This window comes from Tiliqua scincoides, chromosome 1, assembly GCF_035046505.1.
Source record: "Tiliqua scincoides isolate rTilSci1 chromosome 1, rTilSci1.hap2, whole genome shotgun sequence".
NCBI lineage: Eukaryota > Metazoa > Chordata > Lepidosauria > Squamata > Scincidae > Tiliqua > Tiliqua scincoides.
Window position 1 is genome coordinate 203022925 of NC_089821.1, and position 12609 is coordinate 203035533.

The 12609-nt window shown below is 43.0% G+C and overlaps 1 protein-coding gene across 2 annotated transcripts in view; it reads left to right on the top strand.

The window, feature by feature from the left end:
* Positions 1 to 1331: 1331 nt before the first annotated feature.
* Positions 1332 to 12609, top strand: part of NCOA7 (nuclear receptor coactivator 7) — an 89562-nt gene continuing 78284 nt past the window's right edge. For both annotated transcript variants that reach the window (XM_066614197.1, XM_066614207.1), the window contains exon 1: positions 1332 to 1360. The gene's annotated coding sequence lies outside the window, so the exon portion shown is untranslated. The remainder of the gene's footprint in view (positions 1361 to 12609) is intronic.

The window sequence follows — 12609 nt, forward strand, 5'->3', positions numbered from 1 at the left end:
TCCTGGGAGCAAGCCCCATTTAACATAATGGGACTTACTTTTGAGTAGTCCCACTTAGGATTGGGCTGTCAAGTTCTTTTCCAGGATATGAGGCTAAAAAAAGAGAACATGTCCTGGAAAAAGAGGATGACTGGTCACCCTGCCTTAGGCCAAATACTACTAGTCTCATTTAAAGCAAAGGAAGAAACCAGGCCATTTTAGTTACACGTGTCATGGACTAGAAAGCTATGAAGTGGTAAAAAAAGTCAAAGTACCATAAAAACCTAAAGTATAGTATATAGTGTGTGTGTGTGTGTGTGTGTGTGTGTGTATACACAGTATATAGTATAGCAGTGTTTCTCAAACTGTGGGTCAGGATCCACTAGGTGGGTCGCGAGCTAATTTCAGGTGGGTCCCCATTCGTTTCAATATTTTATTTTTAATATATTAGAGATGCTACCATGGTATGTGACTGCATTTGGGGAACTGTTACAGAGCTGTATATTGAACAGGTTACTTTGTATATGCTTTTAACAATATGGTAAATGGGACTTAGTCCTGAGTAAGCGTGGGCAGGATTGCCGCCTAAGATTGTTGAAAAATGTTCCTGCTTGATGATGTCACTTCTGGTCATGACATCACTTCTGGTGGGTCCTGACAGATTCTTATTCTAAAGAAGTGGGTACCAGTGCAAAAAGTGCGAGAACCACTGCAGTATAGTATATGAATAGTATACACGCACACCCATACATATGTATAGTTAAATTACAAATGTAGGGATCTGATTGGGGGGCTGGGCAACTGACCCCCCAAGTTCCAAAAGATGGGAAGGGGAACCCTCCTTCCTGACTAGGGGGTCAGAAAATGACTGCGAGCCCGCAGGCCCCCCAGCGGCAAGGCGCAGCCCTGTGCCGGAGCGGATCACACGGCGACAGTGTGGGTGGAGCCGGGACTGGGAGGAAGGAGCGGGAGGGAGGCGCACTGGCTGCCGCGCAGCGTCTTCTTGGGGGATTTGGTGCCAGGGCTCGCGGGGGAAGGGAAGGGAAGGGTTGTTTGTGTGCAGGCGTCGAGCCGAGAAGCGGGAGGCTGCGCTGGCTGCCTGCCTGCCAGCCACCGGGCCATGCCGCGGCTGCCCCTGCGCTGCCAGTGGGCGGCCGAGAGCTGCACGCTTCGGCTGGCGGACTGAAGCGCAGCTGCGTCGGGGATCTCGCCTTCTTCCTCCTCGGCGGCGGTTCCTCTTCCTCCTGCCCGCTCGTCCTCGCTGCCCACCCCGCGGGCGAGCATGGCTGGCACCCCTTGCAGAGGGTAGTGGCCGCGGCCGCCAGGAATGAAGACGTTCGCTCGACCCGACCCGACCCGACCCGATCGTCCCCGCCTCGAGGTGGGTAGCGCCCCGGGCTGCAGGAGGGGATGCTGCTGGAGCCCCGCAGCGCGCCAGCAGCCCTGCAGGGCATCCCTCTGGCTGGAGGGGAAACGCTGCACTGATCGCCCTGCTTCTTCATTCGCATTTCCAAGGCACCCTCTTCGCAGTGCATCCGAGGAGGAGGGCGGGGGCAGCAGGAAGCACCTTGTGTGGCTGGCTGGCTGGCTGGCTGCAGCCGCAAGAGCTTGTGTGTGTGTGTTTGTTTTTGTGGCTTGGCTGTCAGAAGCGCCCAGGGGCGAGCTCCAGGCAGAAGCTGGGCTCGGGCCATAATCCTGCCCACGCTTTCCTGGGAGTAAGCCCCGTTAACCATAATGGGGCTTACTTCTGAGTAGACATGCCTAGGATTGGGTCCTGAGGCTGCAATGCATCCACACTTTCCTGAGAGTAAGTTACTTCTGAGTAGACACGCATAGGATTAGGCTCTCAGAAGAGCAGATCCAGAGTGTGGGTGTGGCCACCACTGCCTTCCACTCCTGGCTGGGGAGCAGATCACCAGTGGGAGATCAATGGGTGCCTTGTCTCGGTAGTGGAGAGGTTATCAGTGTAATTGGAGGCCATCTAAACAGTGTCTAGAGAAGGTGGCCTTCTGATTCAAGGGCAAAACAAGCCACACTCTCTCCTTCCCTCTCCCAGGATCACAGTAAACTGCAATCATGCGTACTACAGATGCGGTAGCTGGTGACACAAGCCACACACACCCACCCACACCATTTTGCAAAGCACAGCACTTGTATGCTTGAAACAAAACCCCAGGTCTCTCACCTTTGAATGGTGTTTTCTCATATGTCAAAGAACACTGACAGGCACCATGCTGCAGGAGGAGGGGGTGGGAGTAAGGATTGCGGCCCTAGCTCTGAGATCTTTCCTGCAATGTTTTTCTTTGGGTGGATGGACATTTTTTTAAAGTAATGGAGCGTGAGCATCGACTGCAATGGTGCACTAAGGCATGCCAAACTAGCATTTTTGAGAGTGTTCAGCAAAACGTCAAGTCATGTATTATTTACAAGAGAAAGCAAATGGTTTCCTTTCCCAGCTGTTTAAAAACAAAACATCCCTTTAGTAGTCAAGAAGGAAGGAGCTTTTTTTTGAATTCTCATCTTCAAAATTCCTACAATTGTTTTCCTCCAGATTGCATGTGAAAGCATACTTGTTTATAAAGCAGCATTTGCTTTTTATTGGGCATAATGTAAGCATTGCATTAAACATGAGAAATGTTTGCATTCTGCTGGATTCTTATATTCCATAGGTGCTGAAGGCTTGCTGACTGTACCTGGACTGTTCTTTGTACAAATTTATTTGCATTTCTTTTAGTGAGATAAGAAAATGCAGAATAAGAAGGCCCCAACCTGGTGGTAGGCGTTGAAGTGATAAATCCATGCACCTCTTCTTTCTGCATTTCAGTTATTTTAGAAGTCTTAAACTGTAGTTGCTTCCAGATCTAATAGATTAAAAAAAAAAATTCAGAAGTACAGCAAAGTTCAGTGGGGCTTCTTCCAAATAAGTATGTGTATGATTGCTGCCTTTTTACCCACCTTTTAAGAACATAAGAACAGCCCCACTGGATCAGGCCATAGGCCCATCTAGTCTAGCTTTCTGTATCTCACAGCGGCCCACCAGTATCGCCCAGCAACCCACCATTCTGAACAGAGTGGCCTGACTGGATGATGCTTTCTATAACCCATGCTGGGAAACAGTGGTGTAAGTTGTTTTAACCATGATAAATAGATCATTGTACAAGATGGAAGTTTAATTGAAGTAAAGTTTGGTGACCCAGCAAAGAGTGAACTCCCACAATGATAGAACAGTGTTTCTCAAGCTGTGGACCAGAACCTGTTTCTCAAACAGGTGGGTCCCCATTCAATTCAATGTGTATTTTATTTTTATTATATTGGACTTGATGCTGCCATAGTACGGGGAAACATTTGGGGAAATGTTACAGGGAAATGTGCAGGCAACTATGTGTATGCTTTTAATAATGATGGTCAATGGGGCTTACTGCTAGATAAGTGTGAATAGGATTGCAGCCTTTGGCATGCTTGGGGAATTTTTTTTAAACAGATCAGCAGTTGCTTGGGAGAGTTATTTGTTTTAAACAAATTTTTAAACTTATTGTAAATTCTTGATTTACTTAATTTGATTTTTTAATATAGGGGGTGTTAAAAATTTTCCCACTTGATGATGTCATTTCTGACCATGATGATGTCATTTCCAGGTTAATGATATAACTGCTAGTGGGTCATGACAGATTGTCATGTTAAAAAGTGGGTTCCAATGCTAAAAAGTTTGAGAACCATTGTAATAGAAGTTGTTGTTGTTGCTTTTTTCCTCTGTTGTCAAATTATCATTGTGATAGCAGAGTTGTATATCCTGCATGACAGATATAGGATTTATCATGATGGTTCTTTATGATAAGAAGTAGCTACTCTTTTGGCATATGGCCAGAACTTTTGGCATATGGCCTTGTAATAGCTTTGTATCAGCATTGAGTAAATACCCGTTAATATACTCTTATTATGAGTGATATTTACTCTCTGAAGTTACTGTGGTCCTGTATATCATATTTGTAATAAATTTACTGATTTTTTTAAAAAACCTGTAAATATATGTTCACTAAGTGATCTGATTTAATTGAAATGTCATGAGATGTGCATATATTTGAAAAATATTTTATAAGCATTTTGAAAAGTGTTTTCTAGTCAAATGCATTAGCAAATATTTACATAACTTTTAAGTTGGTAAGCAGAAAAGATAACTCCAGGTCACACTACAAACTCAAAATAATTCAAACAAGCCTGAAAATATGTCATAGTGAAGTTTTCATTCAGGATTTAAAGCTTTGTGTGTGGAAGAGGTCCCTAAAGACAGGAAACAAGAAATAAGGCTGCAATCAGAATTTTCTTGTGTGTATATGCATAGGATTGGACTGTCACTGTTTAAGTCTGCAGTCCTATACACTTAATGGAGAATTAGTCTCATTGAACTAGGCGAGACTTACTTCTGTATAGGCATGAATAGGATTATGCTGTATATTTGCATGGCGAGGGCCTGGTGTGGACATAACTCTAATCCTAGTTAAGATCCCCCAATGTACAGTGGAACAATGATTTACAGCTTAGTACAAGTATATTTGATGAACCACCTCCTTCCGTATAATTCAGCCTGTTGTCTTCTGTCATCTGAAAGAGCTCTTTTGGAAGTACCACCACTGAGAGCGGTTAGGGCAGGTATGTCGAACTCATTTCATACAGTGTGCCAAATGGCATTCATGGTGAAGGCTGGAAGTGATGGCCTTAAGCAGAAAGTGATGTCTTTAAGCAAGTGATGACCAGAAATAAGCACCTTTCCCCTTGCTTAGAAACTCATTGGCTGCAAAAGACAGAAGAGAAAAATCACAAATCTTGATTATATTTTCAAGCTGTCGAACAGCCCAGTTACTACTTGGGTCACCCTTTTAGCAGTGTCACTTCTGCCAAGGCATCACTTCACAGCTTAGCAGCTGAGAGGTGCTCTGCAAAGTGACAGCAGAAGCAGTGCTGCTGAAAGGCAGCTGCATTATAATTGGGCTCTCATAATGCCTCTGTGAAGGACATTTAAGGTCCTGTGCATAGCCCAGGAATGGATTGATCCGCGGTGGATGAGCCCAGGCCTGACCGTGGCCTTAATGGCACAGAGCACACTGGAGTGCTACCCAGTAAGTTCCGCTGCAGTTGTGGCTGGCTGCGGAGGCTTCTGGTAGCGTTTGGGTGCTGGGTGGGCTAGAAGCGAGTGCTTTTCATGGTGCCAGTTGAGATGGTGCAGTGTGGAAAACCTCCCCTTAGACCAACTACAGGACAGGTTACAGATGGGAGTGGGAGGGAAGAGATTGGGGCAGGACTCCTTTTGAGTTGGGAAGACTGCAGGGTAAAATCAGACAAAATTATGTTTTTATTACCAAATAATACTTGTTATCAAAATTACAAGTGTTTTATAACTCCCTAATCCATGGGTCTTAGCAAACTTTGTGATTTTTGGCTCACAACCTGCCCTCGAGTTTTCTATTAGTCAATCTCATAAATAAATACCTACCGTACTTGCAGGAGAAACTTTTGTAACCATTTGTTTGATTAGTGCATATGTAAAGTTTAATGATTTGTGAATCTGCTTGAAATCCTGGTTTATAGCTATTCTTTAATTGTGGTTTAGCTATTCTTATGCACCATAGCGTTCATATGTTCAGGATTATGTTTCCATAGGGTCAAGGCCTCTGAAAGGAATGTTATCATGGTGTACCTTTGGGACCCCTTTGCAAAGGGGGAGGGGTGAAACAGCAGGGGAGAGTGGTGACAGGTGAGCAGAATGGGGGCAGGGAAGGGCGAAACAGTGTAGGGGGAGGGTGGAGATAGCTGGAAAAGTCTTTGGAGCCTTGGTGTACCCGCTCACGTGGCATCAGCAGCTACAGTAATACAGAAAACCAGACATTCCTAAATCTCTCTAAATCTTTTAAATATAGAAAATTAGCATCATATTTAGGCTCACACTGGAATGGAAAGTGTCCTGTGCGTACCAAAACTTGTCTTTGCAGCAGCTGTAGTCTTGCAGCTGTGTCCCTGAGCTCCTGTACACTCCTTCATGGTCAGCAGATCCACAAGCCAAAGAGCTCCTGTAGCAGGCTAGTTTCCTCCCAGATTTGAGGCTTTTTTAAGGAGCGCCATGTATGCATTCCTTGGCCCACCATATATGGCTTGCCAGTAGCTGCAGCCGCATGCGTGGTAATGTCTCCAGCGTCTTGTGCAGGCAACAAGTCTGAATAGATAGGAAAATGTAAAATCCCAGGAAATTTCTGGGCTCCCTCCATTTGGCTCATGGGCTCCCTTTTTGACGGGTGCAAATTAGACCCTTAACTCCCTCTCCTAGGCCCTGTATAGGGCTCAAATATGATCTGAATGGAGCTGTTAACTCCCAGTGTTATTTGCAAGTACAGAGACATTACAGAGTGTGTGGTTCAATGCAAGCTTCTTAGAAATTGCTTGCAGGAAAGGTAGTAATGACTTAGAGCAGTGGTTCAATGCAAATTTTTTCAGTGGGTGGCTCCCTTGATCTACTGGGCCTTTGGTTGCAGCTCCCCATTAGGGCTACAATTCTATGGATTGTATAGGGCAGCAGGTTTTTTGTGAGGATTCTGTGGCTCCCTTGGCTGGTTGCTGCAGCTCCCTGAGAAACCATGGCTCACAGTTTGGCAACCACTGACTTGGGCCCAAATCCTAACCAACATTCCAACACTGGCATAGCTGTGCCAATGGGACATGTGCTGCATCCTGCAGTTGGGTGGCACTCATAGAGGCCTCCTCAAATTTAGGGAATGTTTGTTCCCTTACCTTGGAGCTGCATTGCCCTTACGTTGGTGCTGGCAAGTGGGTTAGGATTGAGCCTTTAGTGGCTTAAGTAAAAAGGCTCCTGTGTTAGCAGCAGAAGGTAGAATTTCAGTATATGTTCCTTTTCACAGGGCCAGATCCTATCCAACATTCCAGCACTAATGCAGCCATTCCAGCAGGGCATGCACTGCATCCTGTGGTTTGGACAGTCATGGAGGCCTCCTCAAGGTAAGGGAATGTTTGTTCCCTTACCTTAAGGCCATATTGTGGCTGCATCAGTGCAAGAAAGTTGGATAGGATTGACACTATCTTGTGTAGTCTTGTACTGTAGTGATAGTGGAAGCTGCTACAAGCCTGTCTGAATTCATGCTTTAACTGCCCCTTCCTAATTCTGGCAACACTTCAACATTTAGTAAAAGTTGCAAAAAGTTTAAAAAGCCCCTCAGAAATTGTGCTGAATGCGCAAAAGACACTTTGAAGGGATCTTCAAGATCAATTTTGTGGATCAAATTCTTTTTCTTGTGTCTATTCTTTAATTTTTTTCTTGTCTTTCTCATTTGTTTTTTCAAGTATGGTAGTAATGTATATCCTGTGAAAATAGAGGCAACAGTAAATGATGGCAGTATTTAGGGATATTGCTTCATTTCTTCATGAAGGATTGGATCAAAAACATCATTATATAGTATGTCACCTCTCTGTGATCCTTGCATTTGTTTTAGTTTGCTCAAACTTTCTCTTGCAGTGTCTCTTAAAGAAAAACACCCATTGTTGAGCGGTATGAAATATCCTTAGTTGGTACTGCTATAGATTTGCATTGATTTGTAGAAGAGCTGAGACTGAATGCATGTTAGAACTGAATACAGGAAATTGGAATTTACATTACAGCTTGTGGGCATCTTATTTTCTCAAGAGTGGTTGCAGCAGCTTTCTTTGAAGTCTTACTATCTCACTAACCCCAGAGTATTCACCTAGCAAGACAGCTGTTCAAAAATAAATAAAAGTATGGAAATTGTTATTAACTATTATTAACAGTATTTATATACCGCTTTTCAACAAAAAGTTCACAAAGCGGTTTACAGAGAAAAATCAAAATAGAATGTTTTATATTCAAAATAGAATATAAAAATAGAATGTTTATACACCACTTTTCACTTTCCAGTACAAAAGTCCACAGAGTGGTTTACAGGGAAAACTGGGTACGAAATGACTCCCTGTCTCAAAAAGGCTCAGAATCCAAAAGATTAACGGTAACTTCATTTACAGGATGGACTTGGAGAATGTTTCTTTGTGCTGAAACCTGCATTCACAATTTGGCTTCTTTCATATGCAGTGTTTGACTTGCATGTTTTGGCAGAGCCATTAGATCTGCAGGGATGAATGGAGGCATACAGAAGCCTAAATATCAAGGAACCCAAGTATAGTATATATTAGAGAGTTGCCATGTTGCAGGTGATGTCCCACACCTGCCTGCCACTTGTAGCAGCCTGTTCCCACCCAGCCACTTATCCTGACTGCCTCTGAGATTCTCTTCCTCCTTGTTTTCTCCTTCCTGCAAAGGAAACAGGTCTATACGAAGGTAGTGGGTGGTGGTGGCACTCTGTGCCATCCTTCTACAGGACCAGCACCAGAGCAGTGCTCTTCCTGGCTCACAATCTTTACCATAAGGAAAGGTGAGAAAGAGAGAGAGGTTTACAGCAGTGCTAGAGAAGAAGAGAGAGTGCCCCTTCTGCAGTCCTTTCTGCTATGTCTTTTAAGCAGGCCTTGTTGGGAGGAGCCCAAGGAGAGAATGGAGGAAGACTGCTCAGCCCATATGAAAGAGAGCTGGGAACAGCATCAGTGGAGACACTGGAAGAGAAGGAGGAGAAAGCAGGAGAGTTCAAAAATTATCCTTATTTTTTGGAGGAGAAAGCAAAAATTATCTTTTTTAAATGATTATTTATTTATAAAATAAATAATCTTTTATTAAAAATAAAAGATTGGAATGCAGAAGAGATAGCACGAAACATAGATCTTGAAGGGACTGATCAAGAAATTGGTCAAAAGATGGAGAGTATGTATCAGGGACTGGAGATGCCAGGAGGAGTAAGAAGAGGATGGAATTTTCAAGAAGCAATTGCTGAGAGATGTTGATATGAAGTTTATTAGGAAAAGAAAGAAAAAGAAAAGAGGGGAAAAAAGTTTAGAGATGATATGCAAGATTTGAATTGCTATTCAAGATAATGACATGATTTGGTAGTTGTGTAATATTTGATGTGAGAGAAGAGAAAATATATGTAGGTATTTTATAGGTTAATTTTGATGAATTAGATTTAAATTTGCCTGATATTGTTTTGGAATTTATAGATGGGGAAATGATACGAAGGTAGAAAGTTAAGTTTAGAAAGGAATGGATATGTAATATATGAGTGGTTTGGTAGATTTGTTTATAATTAGATTTATGATAAGTATTTAGTAGTAATTTGTATTAGAATAAGTTTTATTAATAAAAGAGTTTAAGATTTTATTGAAAGAAGGAACATAAAGAATGATGGGAAAAGAAGGGGGCAGATAACTGATGATGGAAATGATGAAAGTACAGAGAATATGAAACAGGATTTTTAGAGATGAATATGTATTCTTTGTGTTTTTTTCCTTTATAATTTTTTTTTATATTAAGATACAAGAAATTATTGGTAGAACAAATTATTAATTAATTGGCATATGGTATCCTGCAACCTCAATGTTTGTACCTGTGTGTTTGTTTATGCGTCTATGGAAAAGTAAAAAAAAAATACAAAAAAAGGAAGTACACACTGCACTAGCTATTTTTAGTATGCATTGTGACAGACTGTGCAAAAATTAACTGCAACAAGGGATGTGACACTCCAAAGGTTCTACTGAATGGGCAATATCTGATTTATGAATGAATGGTTAGGTTTGCCAAGGTAATCAGCTTTTGTTCAAGGTAATGCTTTTTCAAAAATCCACACTGCTGATCTCTCTAAAAAGCTTTCTCTGTTCAATCATTAGCAGTTCAGTTCAATTAAGTAGGCAAAATGCTATGACTTATAGGCAGAGCAGATCAGAGAAAGGCGGGGAGAAATTTTCTTCAGAATATGGTATGGGGGGGAGCAATTGCATAGAAATCCTGCTTTGGACAAATGCAAACATTTGTAATTACTTTGAGCTGATCTATGCCATTTATGGACTACACCAGTGTTATTCAAACTGTTCGGCGCAGTTCTTTAGGGAGGCGCCAGGAACTCAAAGGGGAGGCACGGGATGTCCTCTCGCAGCGATAAAGTCACACCCATGGGCAGAATACGAGTCCGTCTTCTGCCCATCGTCTGCACTTTTTTTAAAGCAGAAGAAACGGGAGTTGCTCAGCTGCGAGAGTGGCTGCCGCCGCCCTGCCCTCTTCTCCCTCCACTCCGAGGCTGCCGCCTTCTGTGTTCGCTGCATGTTGTTTCCAAAGCTCTTCGACTCCAACCCCCATCTGGCAAGTACCGAGCATGCTCAGCTTGCAGTCCTTAACCCTCGATGATCCTTGTCTGGTTGGTTCCTAGTTCCCAGCCTTGGATCGCTTCTCTTCAAAGTGAAATCTCTCTTTTCAACCCCCTCCCTCTTCCACTCCCCCCTTTAAATCTCCAAACCTTCCTGCTTTCCTCCCCCTCCCCAAATAAAACGCTTCCTATTTTACCAGTCACCAGGGGTCTTGAAGTTGTTTCCATGCAGTTGGCAAAGGGGGGGGGGAAGAGAGAGAAGCACACACTTTACTTGGCCAGGAGCAGAAAAAGGGTACTGTTTTTAAAGTGATTTATTAATCTTGTTGTTTAACTGAAGAGGAAAGGCTGTATTAAAGAGATGAATCTTGCTGTTTGAGGGGAATACTTATCAACCATTGATGAAGTGATTGCCAGCCCAATCCTATCCACCCTTTCCTGGGAGTAAGCCCCATTGACACTAATGGGACTTACTTCTGAGTAGGCATGCGTAGGATTGGGCTGTGCATCTCCTAGTATAGGAGACAAATCAGCTTCCTAACCAAACCCTTATCAGCTCCGATATATTTTCATGGTCTGTTTTTGTTTTCCCCACCAGCCGCTGGAAAAATTTAATTTCATTAAATTAATAAAGGGTTCAATCCTAATCCAAGGAGAATGGGAGAAATGACTAGTTGGATTGAGGTCCACAGGTGTGTGTGTGTGTGTGTGAGTAATGTTGGTCAGACTGGTTGTTCACAAAGTTCATTTGATAAAACAATTCTACTGGTATGCTTACAAAGTTTAAAAAAATGAGTCCTCCTGGACCAAACAAAATCTACCTACTCCAGCATCCTGTCTCCAACAGTGATCAGCAGCTGATCATTTATAAAGCATGTATATTGCTGTGTATTAATAATATATTTTTAAGATTTGCATTTAATTAATGATATGACTAATATAATTAATATTAATATAGTTAATATATATTTAATATTTTATATTATATTATAACATAATATTATAATATATTTAATATAGTTAATATTTCTGGCCACTTCCTGTTTAATGATGTCATTTCCAGCTCTCAGGAACATGATGGGGAGTCATGGCCAACAGCCACAGGGTTCAAGAGAGCCAATGGTCGGAAAGGTTTCGGTACCACTGGACTACACCCTCACCTAACTATTTGGCTTGGAACTAATCCACAAAAATCAGGTACAGCAGTACAAATCCACCCCGCATTAATCAGGGCACTCTGTCCTCAGTATTAGAACACAAGAACATAAGAACAGCCCCACTGGATCAGGCCATAGGCCTATCTAGTCGAGCTTCCTGTATCTCACAGCGGCCCACCAAATGCCCCAGGGAGCACACCAGATATCAAGAGAACTGCATCCTGGCGCCCTCCCTTGCATCTGACATAGCCCATTTCTAAAATCAGGAGGTTGCACATACACATCATGGTTTGTAACCCGTAATGGATTTTTCCTCCAGAAACTTGTCTAATCCCCTTTTAAAGACATCCAGGCCAGATGCCGTCACCACATCCTGTGGCAAGGAGTTCCACAGACCAACCATACACTGAGTAAAGAAATCTTTTCTTTTGTCTGTTCTAACTTTCCCAACATTCAATTTTAGTGGATGTCCCCTGGTTCTAGTGTTATGTGAGAGTGTAAAGAGCATCTCTCTATCCACTTTATCCTTCCCATGCATAATTTTGAACGTCTCAATCATGTCCCCCCTCAGGCGTCTCTTTTCTAGGCTGAAGAGGCCCAAACACCGTAGCCTTTCCTCATAAAGAAGGTGCCCCAGCCCAGTAATCATCTTAGTCAGTCTCTTTTGCACCTTTTCCAGTTCCACTATGTTCTTTTTGAGATGTGGTGACCAGAACTGGATACAATACTCTAGGTGTGGCCTTACCATCATTTTGTACAACGGCATTATAATATTAGCCGTTTTGTTCTCAATACCTTTTCTAATTATCCCAAGAATAGAATTGGCCTTCTTTACTGCCGCCACACATCGGGTCGACACTTTCATCGACTTGTTCACCACCACCCCAAGATTTCTCTCCTGACCTGTCACAGGCAGCTCAGAACCCTTTAGCCTATATGTGAAGTTTTGATTTTTTTTGCCCTAGTGTGCATGACTTTACACTTACTTACACTGAAACGCACCTGCCATTTTGCTGCCCAGTCTCCCAGTTTGGAGAGATCCTTCTGGAGCTCCTCACAATCACTTCTGGTCTTCACCAGTCAGAAAAGTTTGGTGTGGTCTCCAAACTTAGCCACCTTACCGCTCAACCCTGTCTCCAGGCCATTTATGAAGAGGTTGAAAAGCACCGGTCCCAGGACAGATCCTTGGGGCACACTGCTTTTCACCTCTCTCCATT